Consider the following 17,537-nt stretch of genomic DNA (forward strand, 5'->3'; position numbering starts at 1 on the left):
TAATTTCTGGAGAGCAAAAGAGGTTAACTAGAAAAGATCAGGTAGTGGATACAACATGGTACTAGAAACAGAAAATGAGATCTAGTCTTCTCACTCAGAACCTTACAGAACTCAGAGCACAGGTCAGAAACTCAAAGGCTGTGGATCCTGCCCACGTCTGAGGCCTGTGGCTTATGGAACAAGAGACTCACCGTTTTTTAATAGGAAAGAAACACCCTCATGTTTAATATTTTTTTAAATGACCACGGGGAATAGAGAGAGGAGGCAGCAGGCATGGAAACACACACACACACACACACACACACACTCGGACTCTGAGACCAGAAGCACAATGCACTGAATTAGTTTAGGTGGCATGGCAGGCAGTGCGGAGCCAGACAAGCCTCCGGCCCAGAACACTTCTTCCCTCTTAACCTGACTATGTTCTCTCTATTCACACTTCTACTTTACCTAAGACACTCCTCTTTCCAAAACTCAAAATCAAACTTTATTTTAATTATCTTTAAACTTCTCTACCTTGGTATACAGGGACTCAGTCCATGAACATAGGGACTTCCCCTCCCCGGGGAGAAGGTTCTAGACAATGACTTGATGGTGAAAAAGGAGGAAGGAGGCCCACCACCACTATGTCTCTCAACAATAATCCTCCCAACTTGCCAGTTTACTATTAGCTTTCAAATAGAGTTAATTTATCCTGCATTAAAAATAAACAAGGGGACAGCCCCGTGCGCGAGTGGTTAAGTTTTGCACGCTCTGCTCCAGCAGCCCAGGTTTTTGCTGGTTCGGATCCTGGGTGTGGACCTAGTGCGGCTCATCAAGCCGTGGTGAGGCAGCGTCCCACATAGCGGAGCCAGAAGGACCTACAACTAGAATATACAACTATGTACTGGGTGGCTTTGGGGAGAAGGGGGGAAAAAAAAAGAAGGTTAGCAACAGATGTTAGCACAGGTGCCAATCTTTAAAAAAAATAAAATAAAAAATACTTTTTAAAAATAAATAAATAAAATAAACAAGACTTATATTACCTTCTCAAAGAGCTTAAATGAGCTGCTCAAAGTCACACAGCTAGTAAGTGGAATGTCCCAAGTTCAAATTCAGACATCTGCCTCCAATGTTGTTGTTTGTTTGTTTTTTACCTCTTTGTAAAATCCATCCCTTACTGGTGCTTCCAGGAACTGATATATTTGTCCATGCTAAAGAAAAAAGCTGTCAGGCTCCACTTCTTTATTTTCCTTACCTTATTCTCCTTACCATATTCTTTACATTTCTTAAGCCATACTAGTTCTAGTGATTTCAAATCATGTTCATTATCCTGCCAGAAACATGATCAGATCCAAAATACTCAGCCACACTGAGGTAATGCTACTTGGAGACACCAACTTACAGGGCAGAAGCCCTGTAAGCACAGAAGCCAGCCCTGTAAGCACAGAAGCCAGCACTGGGAGACTCCCCTTTCCCTTCAGTTCATACTGCATCAAGGAGCGCTGCAGACACGTCTCTACCTTTCCCTTCAGTTCACACTGCATCAGGGAGCGCTGCAGACACATCTCTACCTTTTCGCCTCTCTTCACATGCCAAAAATGTAACCTCCACGGGGGTAGGAACTTTGTCTTGCTCGTGCTGGTGCCTGAGAGTCATGAAGAGGCCACCACTTTGCAGATGCACAGTAAATTGTATGTTGATGAATGAAGTGGTGTGAATAATCCATCTACTTGATCTAGCAAACCATGGAAACAACGAAAGCAAATTAGCTACCAGTCTGCTAAGCACTCTGAGTCAGCAGGAGATCTAAAAATCTAACTATCTGATTTACTTCATAACTGGTTTATTTCTACCAGACAGAAAAGTAGAACTAAGAAAAAGCTAATGGCTCCTGAACATATGACACAATGAAGTCTCTTTTCTGCCAAGGAATTAAAAATAATGTGAAAGATCTACAATCGAATTTTTAACTTTTTATTTTGAAATAATTATTGAGTTGCAAGAAGTTACAAAAATTGTACAGAGAAGTCCTTTGTACACTTCACACAGTTTCCCTAATGATTACATCTTCTGTAACTGTAATACGATATCAAAACCAGGAATCTGACATTGGTACAATGCATGTGTATAGGTCTATATCATTTTATTTTACAAGATTGGCCCTGAGCTAACATCTGTTCCCAATCTTCCTCTTTTTGCTTGAGGAAGATTGTCACTGAGCTAACATCCGTGCCAGTCTTCCTCCACTCTCTGTGCGGGGTGCTGCCACAGCATCGCCTGATGAGCAGTGTGTAGGTCTGTGCCTGGGATCCAAACCTGCAAACCCCAGGCCACCAAAGCTGAGCGCACGAACTCAACCCCTATGCCAAAGGGCTGCCCAAGGTCTAAGTCATTTTATCACATGGGTACATTCATGTAACCATCACCCCATCAAGGTATAGAACTATTCTATCACCACAAAGATCTCTCTCATGTTATCTCTGATAGTGACACCCACCTTTCCCCACCCTGCCATCCCTGACCCCTGACAACCACTAATCTGTTTTTCATCCATGTAGTTGTAATTTAGAGAGTGTTACTGCCATGGACTGAATATTTGTGTCCTTCAGAATTCACACGGTGAAGCCTATCCCCCAATACGATGGTGTTTGGAAGTGGGGCCTTAGGAGGTGAGTAGGGTTACATTAGGTCATGAGTGGGGCATTAATCCCTCAGAATGGGATTAATACCCTTATAACAAGAGGAAGAGACACAGAGGACTCTCTATTGACCATGTGAGGATACAGCCAGAGGCAGCTGTCTACAAGCCAGGACGTGGATCAGACACCATGATCTGCTGGTGTCTTGATCTTGGATCTCAGCCTCCAGAACCCTGAAAAGTAAATATTTGTTGTTTAAGCCATGTAGCCTATGGTTTTTTTTTTTTTTTTTTTTGAGGAAGATTAGCCCTGAGCTAACTGCTGCCAATCCTTCTCTTTTTGCTGAGGAAGACTGGCGTTGAGCTAACATCCATGCCCATCTTCCTCTACTTTATATGTGGGACGCAGCATGGTGTGCCAAGTGGCACCATGTCCACACCCAGGATCTGAACTGGCAAACTCCAGGCTCCCGAGAAGTGGAACGTGCGCACTTAACCGCTGCACCACCGGGCTGGCCCCACCTATGGTATTTTTGTTATAGCAGCCCAAACTAAGACAGTTACATAAATGGAATCATCAGGATGTCACCTTTTAAGGTTGGCTTCATTCACTCAGCATAGTGTCCTTGAGATGCATCCAAGTTATATATATATATATCTCAATAGCTTGCTCCTTTTTATTGCTGAGTAGTATTCCATGGTATGGACATAACACAGTTTGTTTAACCATTCACCCATTGAAGGAGATTTAAGTAGTTTCCAGTTTGGGGCTGTTGTGAATTCAGCTGTGCATAAGTTTCTGTGTAAATCTAAGTTTTCACTTCTTTGGGATAAATGTCCAAGAGTGAAATTGCTGAGTTGTAATGATAAGCGTATGTTTAGTTTCTTTAAGAAACTGTCAAACTTTTTTCTAGAGTGGCCATATCATTTTACATTCCCACCAGCAATGTATGAGAGACTCAATTTTCCACATCCTTGTCAGCATTTGGGGTTATGATTATTTTTTATTTTAACTGTTCTTATAGGTGTGTAGTTTCAATTTTTATTATGTATATGTATTAAGTTTATATACACGCAGATTAGTACAAAAAGAAGTCAAAAATATCATTCCATTAGATAATTGCATGGACAAGGAGGAAAAAAAGAGTAATAAATGTATTTGGGAAAAAATTCAAACACTACATTGAGTTATTTGTGACAAGTAAAATCTTTTAATAGTTTGTGTGTGAATGTATGTGTCCTCCTAATCTTAACTGTCCCTTTGATGAAAGTAAAGAGCTTACTAAAAGAATGATTTGATTCTTGGTCAACAAGAAGATATTAGGTTGAAATTAAAGCAAAACTGTTTTTGGTCTGTGTTTTGTTTCCCCCAGTGGCCTGAGTACAGCCGGCTCATGGTTCGTACTGCTGACAGAGCCACTAGAGGACGGAGCTCGAACAGAGGACACTCCCTCACCCCCACCGCTCAGCCACTAAACTGCTCCGCACCATCAACTAAGTCGGTTCTATGGTGTCCTTCTGCTAACTCACATTAGCGCTGGAAACTTACATGTATTTATTTTTTAAAGTATGCTTTTTTGGTGAGGAAGATTGGCCCTGAGCTAACATTTGTTGCCAATCTTCCTTTTTTTCCTCCCCAAAGCCCCAGTATATAGCTGTATATCCTAGTTGTGGGTCATTCTAGTTCTTCTGTGTGGGTCGCCGCCTCAGCATGGCTTGATGAACAGTGCTAGGTCCACGCCCAGGATCCGAGCCTGCGAACAACTGGCTGCCAAAGCAGAACACGCAAACTTAACCACTTGGCCATGGGGCTGGCCCCAGAAACTTAAATTTAAATTTAAAAATTCTCTTATCTCTTTAAGTTATACTATTTAAGAAATACTGTATTAAGGGGAAGCAAGCAGGAGACCTTCCATTTCTTTTTGGTTTCCTCTATTTCCAGTGAGGACTATGTTAATGAGGGTGCTTGGCACTCAGTAGTCCTAAACAGAGCTCTTCAATAAAAGTCACCTGGATATGAATCAGCTTTATGGTCACAAGTATCATATATACTATGTAAATATTTTTAAAATGTTTAATCAATCAGCATAACAGCATTTATATGGATATTAAGACAGATTTGTGGCTCTGTCTCTTTGCTTACAATTTTGCCAGATCTCATTTTTTCCTCCTCTCCTTTCTTCTTATCACCAAGGAATATCCTGGAAGCTGGGAGAGAGAAGGGAAGCTGAGGTTCTAAAAGAAGAAAAGATGGGGCATGAAAGAGCCCAGTCAACTTCCATCACATATCTCCTTCCCATTAGCCTCTCCCTAGGAGCAAAAGACACTGACCAGCTGATTCTCAGAGAGAAAGTGTCAGGGAAGAGAAATTGTTTGCACCTCACACATGCAACTTATGCTGAAACAACAAAGGAACTAATACAGTGAGGGTTCAAAGTGAGGGTGTTTTAGGGCTAGTGGCAGCACGAATGGGCTGTTCTTCCTTTAGCAACTTTTTAATTAATGTCTGTAGCTTCTTAAAAAGTAAGTGCTTGCATTATTCCACTGTTTACTTACTTGTATTATTTTACATCATGACTGAACAAATGGAACTTTTACTATGTGCTCATGATGCTCAGGCCCTAAGGGGGTACCTAAGAAGTGCCTGTTGAATGAATAAACAAGAGAATACAAGCCTCTGTTTCTGTGAGTATACAGTGTAGGTGGGGACACAATATAGGGACATACATACATGGTTTCTTCCATTATTCAAGCATGTAACAATGCAGATTTCTGCCTCAGTGCCCAGTGCTGAGTGAACGAGGCTGGCTGTGTGCCCTAGCACCTGAAGAAGGGTCAGTCACCATGTGGCACTCTTGGCCCAAAAGGACCACAGAGGAGAGGCAGCGGGTCCATCCCTCCTGTTCTCCAGCTGCCTTAGAGCAGAGCTAAAAGAAATGTGTGTTATTTTTCAAGGGAGTAATTTGAGGCCAAACAAACACCATTGCTCAAGTTTTATATCTAGGCATTGCATTACTTTTAAACCATTTTTGACACTTAATAATGTCACTCTAAGAAAGTAAACAATCCTTTTAGACTACGATTGTAACCATGAGAAAAATATTTATTTTAATTTCCTTGATTGAAATTACTGCTAACACTACAGTGGCAGCAAAATACCTCTTGAAATAGGGTGGGAGGCTGCATTTAAAAAATATCAAAAAAGCCAGTTTTGTCTGAGTAGTGGGCTGTTGGGCGTTTTGGCTGAAGAACTAGGCTTTCCCGAGGCCCGTGACTCCTTAAGGGTTCTTCCCAAGAGGTCCTATAATCTGATTAACCCTCCTCATCACCATGGCTAATTTGGGTCTTTGGGAGATGCTGCAGGACAGGTCTGAACCCCAAACATCCCTTAAATCCATTCAGAGTAGAGAGATTTCTATTTCATAAACTCAACGTTTTCTGAGCATCTCTGTGTATCAAACTCTATCAACTACTGACTGATCTACTGTGCAATGTCTTAGTCTTAGTCTGTTCAGGCTGCTATAAAAAAATACCACAGATGTGGCTTATAAACAACAGAAATGTATTCCTTACAGTTTTAGAGGCTGCATGCCCCAGATCCAGGCGCCAGCACGGCGGTGTTCTGGTGAAGGCCCTCTTGCGTTCACAGCTGGCACCTTCTCCGGGTCCACACATGGTGCAAGGGGCTGGGATCTATGTGGAGTCTCTTTTATAAGGGCACTAATCCTGTTCATGAGGGCTTCATCCTCACGACCTAAGCGCCTCTCAGAGGCCCCACCACCTAATACCAGTTTCACCGTATGAATTTTGGGGGAACACAAACATTCAGACTATAGCAGGCAGGCTCTGAGACCCAGCTGAGTGCACCTAATAGCTAGTTAGATGCCAAACCACACACAGCATATCTGATGTTAAGGTGACCACCCCAGGGTCCCGTAAAGAAGGCTGCAGGGCTTCAGATTCTGTCAGTCCAGCTAACTCTGTGATTATAGCCAAAACAAATTCCAACCCCGACACAATACACAGCCAAAGATAAATACCTACTTATAGATATCATACCAAAAAACTGCTATTTCCAGGAGCTCAAACACTTAAAGTCTGGATATAATCATGAGCATGGCTGCCAGAATCCTAAATCAACTTTTTAATAACTAGTATTTTTAAATTAAAATTCCCTCAAAGAGCAACAATTAATTATATGCATCACTACCAAATATTTCATCTATGTAGTTTTTTAAAACCAAGGTAAACATTTTGACTAATTGACTCTAAAACATGGGACTCTGACATAGGAAGAAGGCAGGGCTAATAAATGTTTCACCCCATTCCACAGATAGATTTATGTATGTGGATGGCTAAACACTCAACAATAACTACTAGAAAGAAGCTTCTCCAACTTCAGTCCAAGGCTTCCATGAACACTTGTTGTTATGAACGCCATCGAATGGATTCCTACTGCTAATGGCCCTGTGGACAGCAGAGTGGAGCCTTGCACAGTCTTTCCGTGACACCCTCTCACCTTCCGATGCTGTTATCAGACAATGCTCCGCTGCTATTCATGGAAAATTTTTTGGAAGTGGGTGGCCAGGTCCTTCTTCCGAGTCTGTTTTAGCCTGGAAGCTGTGCTGAAACCTGCCCACTGTGGGTGACCCTGATGGTATTTGAAATCCTGGTGGCATAGTTTTAAGCATCACAGCAACATGCAGCCACCACAGTATAACAAACGACAGACGGGTGGCGTGGTTCCCCAAGCAGGAAATGAACCCAGGCCATGGCAGTGAGAGTGCCGAATCTTAACCACTAGGCCACCAGGGCCGGCTGCCATGAATACTGGATATTCAAGTTGAGATGTTGGTTGAATTACCATATGGCAAAATGAATTATTTTCACGGTGATTCTCCTTCCTACTCAAATGGAAACTTTAATCTGATTTTTCCTTACTACTAAAAACAAAATAATCATGATATGCAAGCAAAAATAATGGAGCTGGAAAGTTCTTTCTCATTTCCCAGCTATGAGGACAAATGCACTGTGTTGTCTTTCAACAGACAGTGAGCAAAGAAACAAAGGTTGGCCAGAAAAGGATATGGAGTTGCAATGAATATGCCATTTTGCCTTATCTGTTAAAATTGTTTCCTAATCCTTGACTGCATAGGAACAAAGAAATTACTCGTTAAAATAGGGACAAGAGAGTCAGAGAGAAATAAGGTGCACGCCTACTCACACCAACTTAAAACGAAGAAAACTGCACGCTTGTTACCTGTTAGCACTTGTGCTGCTCACTGGGACCACAACCAAAGCTGGGAAGATCCTCTTCACCTTTGTCAGAGTAGGTTAGAGACTGAATGAAAACTTTATCCCCTAACAAAGATGGAAAGAACAGACTGCAATGATCTCCCTCCACACCATCAACCATCCTTCCCAGGGCCTCCGACTCGTCCCAGCACTCAGAGCAGTCCCGCCATGACAAGCAGGTGGGAACAGAGAAGGCCGCATCTGAGCATAACACCCTTGGAAACGAACCTACCTGAAAGCGAGAGATGATCATTAGTGCCGGAGATGGGGATTTACAGAACCACAAACCCTGTGATATTTTAAGAAGTGGGTCTGTATCCCTCGTAAGGAAAATTAGTGAAACACAACTCAACCTCAAGCTGAAAATTTTCAGGAAAGTAAACTAGCAGGCACACTTTTAGTCTTAAAATCAACAGTTAAAATACAGCGTTTGTAGTAAAAGAGGATGAAGTAAACATTCCTCCTCTGGTGTCTGAAGGAAAACTGTCCCGCTTCTCGAAGCCCACAGGCAGAAGAGCGGCCACTCAGGAACCATCGGGTAGAACGCACAGGGGGACAGCAAGCGGCTGTATGCTGCCTCAGGCCCAGAGGGCCTAGACACTAGACACATCCTCATAGCGTTTCGCAGCTCAGAAACCCTCTGCTCGCAACACGCACAAATAGCTGCAAATACACAGTTCAGTTACTCAATCTTAGCCAATTTAATAACTACTGACAGACTACTTAGAGGCCTATTTCTTGGTTAGTACCTCTCTCTGGATGATCTTTAGAAAAGTTTTCCAACATTACCCAACCAAGAAGTACCCATCCACAAAAGACTCAAGTGTGTGAAGGATACGGAGCTTAGGGAAGGGGAGGGAGAGAGACTAAAATAAAGGTCGTCACAGCATCCTCTCCTTTCTCCATGACACTCTCTCTAAGATTAACAGGTCTAACTTTATCCAGAGATATTCCGAACCATCTGCAGAGAAAAATCAAGAGAGTGCAAGACTTGGACACCTTCCCCTCATCACTCAGACACAACAGAGCTGACTCGCTGCCTGCAACTAGCCACCTAGTCTCTACCAGATGAAGACATTCTCATCACATGAGGCGACCCACCACAGAAAGAAAGACACAAAACTAGACTGAGAAAGCAGCAGAATATGTAGCAAAAAGGCAAAATCATTAATAGCAGAAAACCAAAAAATGATTTGAACAATGGGGCCACCTCAGTTTCTGTCGCCCCATGTGCGAAAGTGCGAGTACTCTGGGACAGGATCACTGAATTGCAGTGTTTTGTTGGATAAGTTGAATTCCCATATCCCCATCAGCTCAAATAGTAATATAGTTTATTACAGAAAATTTACAAGAGGCAGAGAAGAATCACGCATATTCCTGCCATCTGGTGATAAGCACTTTAACCTTTTGATCTCTGTTCTTTTTAAAATACATGTATGATTTTACGTACAAACAGAATTGTTGCAAGGCGCTCACTGGGCACCCTGTTCAGTGGATAAGGAGTGGGTGAAGATTTAACACTGCGTTCCTCACCGCAAAGGTGCTCCTTACCTCCTCAACAATACCATGAGCCACTGAACATAAAAATTCCATAGTCTTCATACCAAGCACCCTCCCCAGAAACTCAGACAACTCAATCTAACTCATATCTTTCAGCACGACTTTCTCTTCTCAGAAAAAATAACTCACTAAACTATCATCACTGCAGTCCGAAATCTATAAGCTCTCTCACAAACTTCCTCCCACTGGATTCCCACAGCCGCTCAAATAAGCAGGGTGTTTGGTCAAATGAAGAAACATTCTTAAAATTCTCTCATACGCTGGGCGATTTTCCCTGGCCTTTTAAACATCCTCACTGGAAAACGTCTCTGCAGGAGTTCCTCCATTACTCAAATCATTTCTCCCTGTTATTCACATTGTGACCCACTAACATACATTCTCACGCCTAAACATCTTTTAAAAAGATACATTATGTCCTGACCAAAATAGACAAATTTGAGGAAGGCTTGTCTTTCATATATAGAACAACAGTATTTTTAGCTAACAGTGTTGACTTAAGAGAAGCCCAACTTATCAGGGAAATCCTACTAGCGTATTCTTGAACTCCTTATATGGCTGTGGTGGCCACAGCACCACACTCTCTGGCTCTACACGACATTCTTATTTTAGTTCTGACTCAGCCAGGGATCTCTCACTGAACACTGACCTTCAGCTAGGTTGTAGAGGAAGTCAGTGGGAGTTTTCATTTTGTGACTAAGCTTAACATGAGGTCTACTTTCCTTAATGATAAGGTAAAAGAAAACCATGAGAATTTCAGTATGGGAGCATAGAAAAAAACATTTTACCCAAGTCAAGTGAAAACAACTCTTTCAAATTTAAATCTACATAAATTTAATTGGCAGTTGTTTTCTTTTTAACGTAGAACATGATTTCATGTACATTTTACTGCATTAAGTAACATTTAAAAATATTAGGATTGAGTAGAAGAACTAAATTTTTGTGTGTGTGCACTAACTTTAAAAAGGTTTCTTCTCTTTCATTTACTTCAAATTACGTGAAGCATATACAGAAGGGCAAGGAATTGTTTTAGCTACCATGACTTAGATTTCCCCTTTAAGAATGCCAAAAGTTGTCGAAATGACATAAGGTCACAGGAGGCCTGACCACTGGCTGGTGTCAATGTAATGATGTCCAGCCCACAGCTAGGGCTTCAGTTTCTCATCTTCTGCATGTTCCTCCTCTTCTGGCTCCTGTCCTCAGCCCTTCTCTCTCCCCATAGAGCTCACCATCCTCCGTCTCAGAATGAAGCTTGGGTTTTGAAAGCACTTTACAGGGTTAGGTAGGAAGCGCTCTGTTCAATCCCTTTAGCTCTTCTCAAGAACATGTAGTTTATAAATCTAGAAACAACATATAAAAGTCTGGTAATTATGACTGCAGACAGACCCTTTCATTTCCTGGAGGAGTACTGTTGGAGTATCTTTGGTGGGCCACCTATGGAGTTCCCGGCTGCTCTGTGAACGCAGCCTTCTCCTTTACCCGCTGGCCCTGGTGCTCTTCAGTAGAGGGTGCTGAGGAGACCGCAGGAGCAAAGGGTTCTGCGTCCTGCTCCTGCGCTCCCCGGCAAGCTCCTGGGTGCAGGGCTCTCTCTGGCACCAGCACCTGCAGCACACTCAACTGCGTCAGTGTCCAGTGGCAGCCAGCTCTCCCGGCAGCGGCCCCTGGTGGTCTGGCAGCAGGGGCTTCTGGCTCCTGCAGTGCGTGGCAGCCCGCAGCACACTGGCCCCTCTGTGGAGGGCCTCAGGTGACACCTCAGCTGACAGCCTTCCCTGGCACCCTGGAGGGAGGGTGTCCTACAAGGTCAGATTTCTAGCAGGCTACCATGGTGCAGCACCTCAGTAACTTCTCTGCCATCCAAGAGTAGCGTGTCCTGGGGTGGGGAGGGGGGCTCCTCCTTGGGGCACTGTCTCAGCCCTGGAGGAGTGGCTGCTCCTTATAGCTGCTATTCTCAGACTCTTCAGCATTCTCCCCACTTTTAACTAGCCAACCCCTTATTACTCCAACTCCTGTTAGAGTTAATAATTCTATCTATCTTTATATTAAACTTTTCTCATTCAAATTACCGTGTGGTTTTTCTCTCCCATCTGAACCCAGATCCACACAAGAAGCCAAAGTCAGAACTCTTTAATTGACTGCTTTTAGACCTCATGGGCCCTTTATCCAATATGAGGCACATCTCACTTAGCAACTTAAAACAACTGTATCTGCATTTGAAACTAGGAATGGATGGGAGGAGTGGATTATAAAATAAAAGGACAGCATAATAAAATGGTCAGTTAGATGGGAGTCCAAGTCAGTCTACCCCATTCTTTGTTTCTCCAAGCCAGAGGCCACAAATGGACTCACCGTTCAACCTAGGACCAAGGATACGGCAGCCGCCAACCTCCCCCAGCCCCTCCAGTATAGACCACGCAGCTCCTTCCTGTTAGCACTCTGGTACATGGGGCGTGTTGGCAGCCAGTCAATCTGGGTTCCTACAATACTTCACACTGAGTGTTGCCCCAGGGAAGAGGCAAACAAGGACACATACCTCTGTTTCTGTCCTCAAGAAACAGAGAGGAGAATAAAGGAGACTTTAGGAAGCTCTTACTCCTCTTGAAGATAGAAGGAGGGTGATGAGGAGACCTGCATGCCTCCCGAGCACTGGCTGCACACCAGCACAGCTGGCTGGGGCATCCTGAGCGCCTCTCCTGGGGGTGCTATCCACAGTCTCTCCGTCAGGATCACTCCTGTGTTCCCCTTTCCACCATATTATTTCTGCTAGATGAGAACTAAGCAGCAGCCTGCTTTCTAAACAGTCCTTCAATTTCAGAACTCCTGTGGTGAAAATGACCGTGTGTACTGCTTAACACATGTGTGCTGTCTCTCCAGAGCTGCAGCATGACCGCTGCCACCTCTAGAAAGCACAGCTCCAGGAGGAGCTGCGAGCCAGCCCTGGGAGGGTTCCAAGGCTGGCCTCACATTTCTAAGCTTCTGTATCTTCCCATGGGGATCAGGCAGACTCTAAAATGTAACACACTAATATTCTGAACAATTTCTGACTCAAAATGAGCTTTTAAGAGATGATACATTACCTTATTATCTCTTCTCTTTCCTCCTCATCTACGTCCCTCAATCCCCATATATATAAAAACTAAAAGGAATGGTGGGCATCATGAACTAAGATGAGAGTCCCTGAAAAGTGAGTGCTGTGTGAAGGAAGGCAGCTGCCACAACAGAGCAGAAACCAGCCCTGTAGCCTTGTAGAAGATGTCTGCGACCCAAAACAGGCCAGTGACTGCCTGACTCCACGGGAACCGTCTTTGCTCAGCCTGCTTCCTCCCTCTCCATCCCTGCAGGACTCCTTGAGGACATCGCTCCCTCCGTGTACTCCTGGAGCTGTGCCTCTACTCTGCCACAAAGAGGGGACAGCCACCATCCAGTTCCCAGCTCAACCACAAACTTTCAAGAAATACTATTTCTAAACAACAATGTGCAAGAGAGAATCAAGAAGGCCTGGGGAGAGAGAGATCTCAGGGAGATGATTTCAGTTACCTTTGTAATTGAGGTGCACACACGTACACATACATGTGTGTCTTTTAAGGTTTAACTACTTAAATAATGTTTTCTTCTAAAGATTGGCACCTGAGCTAACATCTGCTGCCAATCTTTTCTCCTCCTCCCCCTCCCCCTCCCCCTCCTTCTCCCCCTCCCCCTCCCCCTCCTTCTCTTCCTACTCCTCCTCCTCCTCTTTTCTTCCCAAATCCCCCCAGTACATAGTTCTATGTTCTAGTTGTGGGTCCTTCTGGTTGTGGCATGTGGGACACTGCCTCAGCATGGCCTGATGAGCGGTGCCATGTCTGTGCCCAGGATCTGAACCAGCAAAACCCTGGGCTGCTGAAGTGAAATGCGAACTTAACCACTCAGCCACGGGCTGGCCCCTAATTACTTTGATAATATTAAAGAAACTTAACCCTTCCTGAGTGTAAGGCAAGGGGCCTCCCTGCTCCAGCCCTTTCACAGACAGAGCTGAGTTTCAGGGTAGGTTCCAGGGCAGGACAGCAAATGCGCACCTGGAGACTCTGTGCTGATCCAGTCCTTTAATCCAAACCTTTAATCAAGTGCAGCAAAGCATAAAACAGAACATGCTCTTTTCATGGCACAAACGAGGAAGCAAAAATGTCATCAAAACCAGCCTGGCACCAGGTCAAATCACTAAGCTGGGAAAATAGAAAGAATAACATAATTGAGTTTTCAGAGAGCTTAGAATCTAGTAGGAAAGCGAATCAAATGATGAAATGCTGAGAATGGTTCAAATAAACTAATAAAACCAAATGGACTGAACATAAGTAAAAGAGCTGTCTAACTCTAGGGATAGCATCTGTGAGGGATGTATCAAAAGTCCATGATTTAACTCTATTAAAAGCAGGAGTCATTTCTACTCCTCCATAGATAGCAATATTTTAAACTATTAGAGACAAATGACTACATGATTATTTATCCCTTCAGATAAAACTGCTCTGAAATAAAGGAAATAATTCTGTGTTAAAAGGATAAATTTAAAAAAAACTCACCAAATCAATTACTAAGAGTTAAGATGCTGGCAAAAGTGAAGGGACAGAAGAATAAGAACAGTTCAAAAGGGCAAAACCAAAACTTTACATTGCTGTCATGATAAACATTTAAGGGTCCTACTTTCAGGAATGGAGGGGGTTAGGCTTAAGGGGAAAATCAGCTGGTACAGTTGTTTCTTTTTTACATAGTTCTATATTCTAGTTGTGAGTGCCTCTGACTGTGGCATATGGAGCACCGCCTCAGCATGGCCTGATGAGCGGTGCCATGTCTGCGCCCGGGATCCGAACTGGCGAAACCCCGGGCCACTGAAGTGGAGCGTACGAACTTAACCACTCGGCCATGGGGCCGGCCCCTCACCTGGTACAGTTTATTACCCTGGGCACAAATATAATCAGAAGAACAATATCACAATGGCTCACAAGGCAATGTCAGCGTTTTCTCATCCAGTAATTTAATTTGTGTACTTGCTAGGCACATACAGGCTGCCTCCTGGTAAAGGGCTCACAAAGAACTTGAACGAGGCAGCGTCCCTTCCCTCTTGTTGAACCCTTCCAGGTGAACACAGCCAGCCTGAGGCAGTATTCCCGAGCCTGGAGGCCACGACCTGGGGCTCACTCTCACTCTGCAGGAGCCCTGACAGGCAGGCCGTGAGTCACAGTTTGGTTCTTCAGTAACCTTTGCATTCCTGCTCACATTTTCAAAGCTGAAGCGCCAGAGAAAAAAGGCTGGAGGCTTTCCTGCAGCTCATTTACCACTCATTTGGCTCTAAGCATCATTTCGTGCCAAAAGGTCTGGCACCGTCTGACAAAGAACAAACCGTGCAGAACCACAAGAATTCTGAGCACCTGCTTCCCTTGAGTTTTCCTTCCTGATTTCACCCTACTTTCTGAGAATGTCCGGTCCTAGACCTTGAGACACCTCACTCCTCCAGCACTCAACTTCTCACAGGGCGTCTCTCAAGGGAGAGAAGGTAGCTGAATTCCAACAGATGAAATTACTAACACGGGTGCTTAGAAAGTGGAGCAACTAACTTTCTGCTTTTCAAACAGATGTGGTTTCCCAAATAATAAAAATAGAGAGCATTCAGTCACTTGATATTGAAAACGAAACACAATAAATCCTCCCTGAATAGCTCTAAGTCTGTTACCATCAGAACACTCTCTCCTTCACAAATGGTGCTCAGTTGGCAAATGGGGAAACTCAAGCTCCTAAAATAAGTGACTTCAAAAGTTGACAACTCAGTGGTGACACCAGGCACTGGGCCTCATCTCTGCTAACCCGACTCTAAATAGCCATCTTAGGTAGCCCGCATTCCGTGAGCCAAGTTCACATTTTCAAAATAAACTTAAACTGTCCTACAAAAGAAAGAAATCCATCTCTGCCCCATGGAGGAAGAGCAGCACTGAGAGATGTTCATGTTTCTCAGTCCAATCTCTTTTCTCCCACATTTTGAGACTTTCACTTTCTAACAGTGTTAAGGAAACATTTTCCTTTTTCAGTACAAATTGTGAAAGTCTTAATAATTATAACAGGTGGACACCCTAGATTAAGATAAGGAGTTCTATCTCTTTCCACCCTCCTCCTCCCACCCACCTGCAAACTACACACGCCAGAGCCAACACTGAAATCCGGGGTTGGTTTCTATGTCACTGGCAGGCATGTGACTGACAGCAGAGGGAACTTCACGGGGCTTTGCTGGATACTTGACCAGCGCTATGATGTCTGGCATGAGGCACAACCACTACTAAGCCCCAAATAAATGATAAATTGTAATGTGATAGTGACATAAGAGGGAAAAGTTAAAATTGTGCCATTCATCAAGACACATATAAAAAATTTTTAAACTTTGATTATTGAAGATTTTAAACACATATTAAACCAGTGAGAATAGTGAAATGAATCCCATCAAACCCATTACTCAACTCCAAAAGTTATCAAATCATGATCAGTTTGTTTTACCTATTGCTCAACCATAAAATATTCTGAAGCAAATTCCATTCGTCATATCATTTGATCCATAAATTCTTCAGCATGTAACCATGACATATACTTAAGCTCTTATTTCCTACAGGTGTATAATGTAGCACAGTGAATTCTGAAGGAGGCTCAGTATAGAGATGCTTGAATTTCACTGTTTCAAAATTAGAGACTCTTAATTGGAGGCAGGCTGTCCTCCCCTAGCTTTGAAGTCATGCTCTCCTGGGCAGAGATGCCCCAGCAGCTGCCACAGGACCAGACGAAGGGGACCAGGAAAAGAGTCCCGAGTCTAGCCACCAGCCCTTCCCTTCCCACAGCACTTCTACAGAACATTGTTGCTTCTGCTTTATACAACAGTCCCCAGGAAAATCCTGTCTGGAAAAGATGATTCTTTTAAAAGCTTTTGACTGAACCTTCTACTCCTTTTCTGAGATTCTCAAATGAAAAATTTGCTGTACAATTGATATCTGTATTATTTTTTGGGGGGGTCTGTTCTCGTGACAATCAGAAGTTCTAAAAACATTGATTGGTTTTCTGAAATGGTCTGATAGTTCACCATTTCTATTATGAATGAAAGTTAAGTCACTGGTATGCACCAGTTTCAAACGGTAACTGAATCAATCAATCTCACTCTCTCTTGGTCTATATACATCTCAGGAGACCACGTAGGCTCCGTCATAGAGAGGAATCTTGCCTGGAAACAGTCCTGTAAGTCTTTCTGTTTACAAAGCTGAAAGATTACAAATTAGAAGCCCACACAAAAGCTGTGGTCTATTTCTAGTTCCATGCATACTCATACTTCTTCCCTATAATATTGTCATTTCTTCATTCCCATTACCTCTAAGCAATTAGAATTTTGACAATAAAATGTACCATTTCATCTCAATACCATTGATACTGCCTTATTTAAGTAGTTAGAATAGCAGATGGCAATACAGACATGTACAAAGATGATAGCAATAAATTTCTGCTGAATTGCAGTTGGTTATGGTGGCCACAAAACCTTTCAATATTGCCTTAAGCACATATGATCACAAAAACATTGTTTTTTTAAAGAAAACTTTATGAAATAACAGCCATAATTTTTATCTTCAAAAACGAAAGTACTGAAATTTCTCCCCACATTATAAAATACACCAAAACATACTGCACTACTTCAATTAGATAACAAGATCCTCTGCTTTGAAGGAGGGTTTGGAAAGAGGTATAGTCACAATCTTATTTTTTAAATCCTCATTTATACTACATTCTATTATCTTCTAATGGCTGTAAGTTTAGCTTGGAAAGAAAAATCCGAATACTCTATTCTAATTCCACTGCCTCTTCAATAGATGATCCAAAAAACTGCTTTCATAGTTCATCTCATTCATTCACAAATATTAACTGAACATTTACTAGTTACATTGTACAAGTCACTCAATGAGAGTTAGGAAATGACTCCTAATCTGGATTTGATAGTCACCTTTCCACAGATGCTATCTGAAGCCATGAATACTGAGGAGCTTGGGGAATATTGCAGCAACAACAAAGGGGA

At 43.1% G+C, this 17,537-nt stretch overlaps 1 protein-coding gene across 12 annotated transcripts in view; it reads right to left on the reverse strand.

Annotated features, from left to right (window-relative positions):
- LIMS1 (LIM zinc finger domain containing 1) overlaps positions 1-17,537 on the reverse strand; it is a 158,556-nt gene that overhangs the window by 32,023 nt on the left and 108,996 nt on the right. The window contains exon 1 of one of the 12 annotated variants that reach the window (XM_070235022.1): positions 4,764-4,850. The exons of 10 other annotated variants lie outside the window; for them this stretch is intronic. The gene's annotated coding sequence lies outside the window, so the exon portion shown is untranslated. Of the gene's footprint in view, positions 1-4,763; positions 4,851-17,537 lie in introns of those variants that run through there. One more of the 12 variants, XM_070235019.1, reaches the window with a different exon arrangement.

The sequence above is a fragment of the Equus caballus genome, chromosome 15 (assembly GCF_041296265.1).
Source record: "Equus caballus isolate H_3958 breed thoroughbred chromosome 15, TB-T2T, whole genome shotgun sequence".
NCBI classification, from domain to species: Eukaryota; Metazoa; Chordata; class Mammalia; order Perissodactyla; family Equidae; genus Equus; species Equus caballus.